Source organism: Neophocaena asiaeorientalis, unplaced genomic scaffold, assembly GCF_003031525.2.
Source record: "Neophocaena asiaeorientalis asiaeorientalis breed wild unplaced genomic scaffold, Neophocaena_asiaeorientalis_V1.1 scaffold345, whole genome shotgun sequence".
NCBI lineage: Eukaryota > Metazoa > Chordata > Mammalia > Artiodactyla > Phocoenidae > Neophocaena > Neophocaena asiaeorientalis.
The window spans coordinates 3,027,231-3,030,665 of record NW_020175181.1 but is presented as its reverse complement, the minus strand read 5'-3'; the positions used below and the strand labels follow the sequence as shown (position 1 = coordinate 3,030,665).

Sequence of the window (3,435 nt, the reverse complement as noted above, 5' to 3'; positions counted from 1 at the left end):
TATTAACTACAAAGAGGAAACTGTACCATTGCAATAGAAAGACCTGGTGGCCGTCACCTTAACCTAGAGGTCAGATTTAACACAGTGGGACAATCTGATGTTATGTGCCTTCTGATGTGATGCAGTAAGAAACACATAACATCTCCTATATAGTATTCTTTTTAAAGATGTTTAGGGAATTCCCTGGTGGTCCAGTGGTTAGGACTCTGCACTTTCACTGCCGCGGGCCCAGGTTCGATCCCTTTCTGATTATCAACAGATGCTAAGATATTCATATGGTCTCAGAGAATCTCTCCACTGATTATTAACTACAAAGAGGAAACTGTACCATTGCAATAGAAAGACCTGGTGGCCGTCACCTTAACCTAGAGGTCAGATTTAACACAGTGGGACAATCTGATGTTATGTGCCTTCTGATGTGATGCAGTAAGAAACACATAACATCTCCTATATAGTATTCTTTTTAAAGATGTTTAGGGAATTCCCTGGTGGTCCAGTGGTTAGGACTCTGCACTTTCACTGCCGAGGGCCCAGGTTCGATCCCCGGTCAGGGAACTAAGATTTCACAAGCTGCATGGTGCAGCAAAAAAAAAAAAAAGATGTTTAATCCGAATCTAATCATAAGGAAACAATCATGCAAATCCAGAATGTGGGAAATTAGCTAAGAAAACCGGCTGGAACTCTTCAAAAATTCAGTGTCATGAAAACCATAAATAAAAATAAAATGTGAGGGGACTGGTCTAAATCAAAAGAGATTAAGGAGACTCAACAGCCTCATGTATATGTAACACTTGATGAGATCAATGACCAAAAATTTGAAACAGCTATAAAAGATATTTGGGGGACAAATGGAAAAATTTGAGTATGAACTAAATATTAGATATTAGTTTTGGGGTTTTTTTTGCGTTACACGGGCCTCTCACTACGCAGGCGCAGCGGCCATGGCTCACGGGCCCCCCCACCCCGCTCTGTGGCATGTGGGATCTTCCCGGACCAGGGCACGAACCTGTGTCCCCTGCATCGGCAGGCAGACTCTCAACCACTGCGCCACCAGGGAAGCCCTAGATATTAGTTTTTTTAGATGTGATAATGATATCATAGCTATGTCAGAGAATGTCTTATTCTTAAGTGATGCTGGAAAACTGAGGAGTGAAGTGTTTTGCTGTCTTCAACCTACTTTCAAATGGTTCCAGAAAATATGTAATATATATATGTGTACATATATGATATACATGGATGCTTTTACATATATATGATATATATATATATATATATGGCATGTATGGAGTGAAAAAATACTGATCAAAATCCAACCCATCACTTGAGGATATGGGGAGGGGGAAGGGTAAGCTGTGACAAAGTGAGAGAGTGGCATGGACATATATACACTACCAAACGTAAAATAGATAGCTAGTGGGAAGCAGCCGCATAGCACAGGGAGATCAGCTGGGTGCTTTGTGACCACCTAAAGGGGTGGGATAGGGAGGGTGGGAGGGAGGGAGACGCAAGAGGGAAGAGATATGGGAACATATGTATATGTATAACTGATTCACTTTGTTATAAAGCAGAAACTAACACACCATTGTAAAGCAATTATACTCCAATAAAGATGTTAAAAAAAAATCCAACCCATCCATCAATGTCTGGCATAAACAACCTCTTTCCAAAATCTTTCTTCATCTCTGGAAAGTCATTCAACTAACATATGTTGAGTATTTGCATAAGCAAATGCAGAGTACTAGGTGCTGAGAATATGAAAATGAGTGCCAGGTGGTCCTGGCCTCAGGTAGTGCCTAACTCTGTGAGGGGATCAGGCACGTACGCAGATAAGTATAAAACAGCCTGCTGAGCACACTGATATTAGCTATTACTGGGCACCAAGAGAGTACAGAGGAGGAATACCTAACTCAACCGTAGATTGGTGAATTAGAGAGGACTTCCTGGAGGAGGCAACCGCCAGAGTCATAAGATAAGTAGGAGTAAAAGCCAGATTGGAGGGTGGGATGGTGGGGAGTGTGATGGAGACAAGCAGCAGCCAGGCGGAGGAGGAGAGGTGCGTTTATAAGAAGTTCATTATTGCTGGAGTGGAAGTGGAAAGCCAGCGACACTGAATGCTGACACTTGAGAGCAGAGGGAGGGCTAAACCAGAGATTCCTAGCTTGGCTGCTCATTGGAATCACCTGGGGACGTTTAACAAGCTATTGATGCCTGAGTCCCGATTTAAATGGCCTGTGGTGGGGCCTGGGTGTGGGGATTTTTAAGAACTCCTCAGGTGATTCTGATATGAAGCCAAGGTGGAGAAAAAGTCATGAAACTGAGTTAAGACTTGTTTCTGAGGGAACCTTGGCAGGAGTTGGGGATTGATGGGATGCGTGGTCAGGTGGAAGGTCAGTTTGACTCCCAGGTTTGTATCTTGGTGACAGGTCGGAATCATGGTGCCACCAGCTACATTAAAAAATCGGAGTTGTGGGTAGATGAGTTTAGTTTTGACTGCACAGTACCTGTGGGACATCCAGATAGAATTGTCCAGCAGGTAGTGAGATATAATTAAGATATACAGCATCGGATATACATCAGCTGGTGGCATGAATGCCTATTGATAGTTTTTGAGCCACTGAAAGTAAATGAGATGATTCAGGGAGAAAATAAGACCTTTGAGGGTATTTGTTGTGTATAGTGTGTGTGTGTGTTGTAAGAGAGAGAGAGAAAGGAAAGAGAGGGATGTGCCAAAATGTTACCAATTTTCTGTTTAGGAGAAGGACACATGAGAGTTCTTGCACTATTCTTTCACATTTATTTGTAGACTTAAACACTATGAGAATGAAAAGAAGGAGGAGAAACAGGAAAAGGAGACAAACTAATGAGAGCTTGACCCAAGACCCAAGCAGTAGGTTTGGGGAGGAAGGTTGGAGCCATGAGAATTACAGAAATATTGGGAATCTGTCCCAGTCACCTGGAGCGATGTTAGGGAAGCAGGCCCGTCAGGATTTCCACTCCTGGTCAAAGATTATGTGATGTCCTTTCATCATGCGAACAGCGGCAACAATCACAACGACAGCACTTAAACTCACCACCCCGGGAAGCAGAGAGCCATGGAATGGTTTTGAGGGAATGAGTTTAGCTCTTCTGAGGCTCTTTTCTGACAATGAGGAGATTGGAGCAGATGTCCTCCGAGGTCCTGTTTAACCTTCTCCAAATGCATAGTCACAGTTACGCTTCCTTACTGACGCTCCTCAGAGCCATCTGACCTAAGCATTAAAGGTTTTGTCACATGTGCCATGTCATTCTCTCAGTCCTGATTTATTTCTCCAGCCCTTTTTGGCCATCCTCTTTTGAGAGCCTGTCCCTGACCAGACGCGGTCCTCACTGAACTCTGCTCAGTAAGTGGAGCTCTAACAGCTGCCGGCCCCTGACCCGGCTGCCCCTTGACCTCAT

The 3,435-nt window shown here is 43.8% G+C and overlaps 1 non-coding gene across 1 annotated transcript; it reads left to right on the top strand.

Moving 5' to 3' along the window:
- The first annotated feature begins 482 nt into the window (after positions 1 to 482).
- On the top strand, positions 483 to 555 carry TRNAE-UUC (transfer RNA glutamic acid (anticodon UUC)). Its single transcript has one exon. It is a non-coding gene; the product is annotated as a tRNA-Glu (tRNA).
- The last annotated feature ends 2,880 nt before the right edge of the window (positions 556 to 3,435 follow it).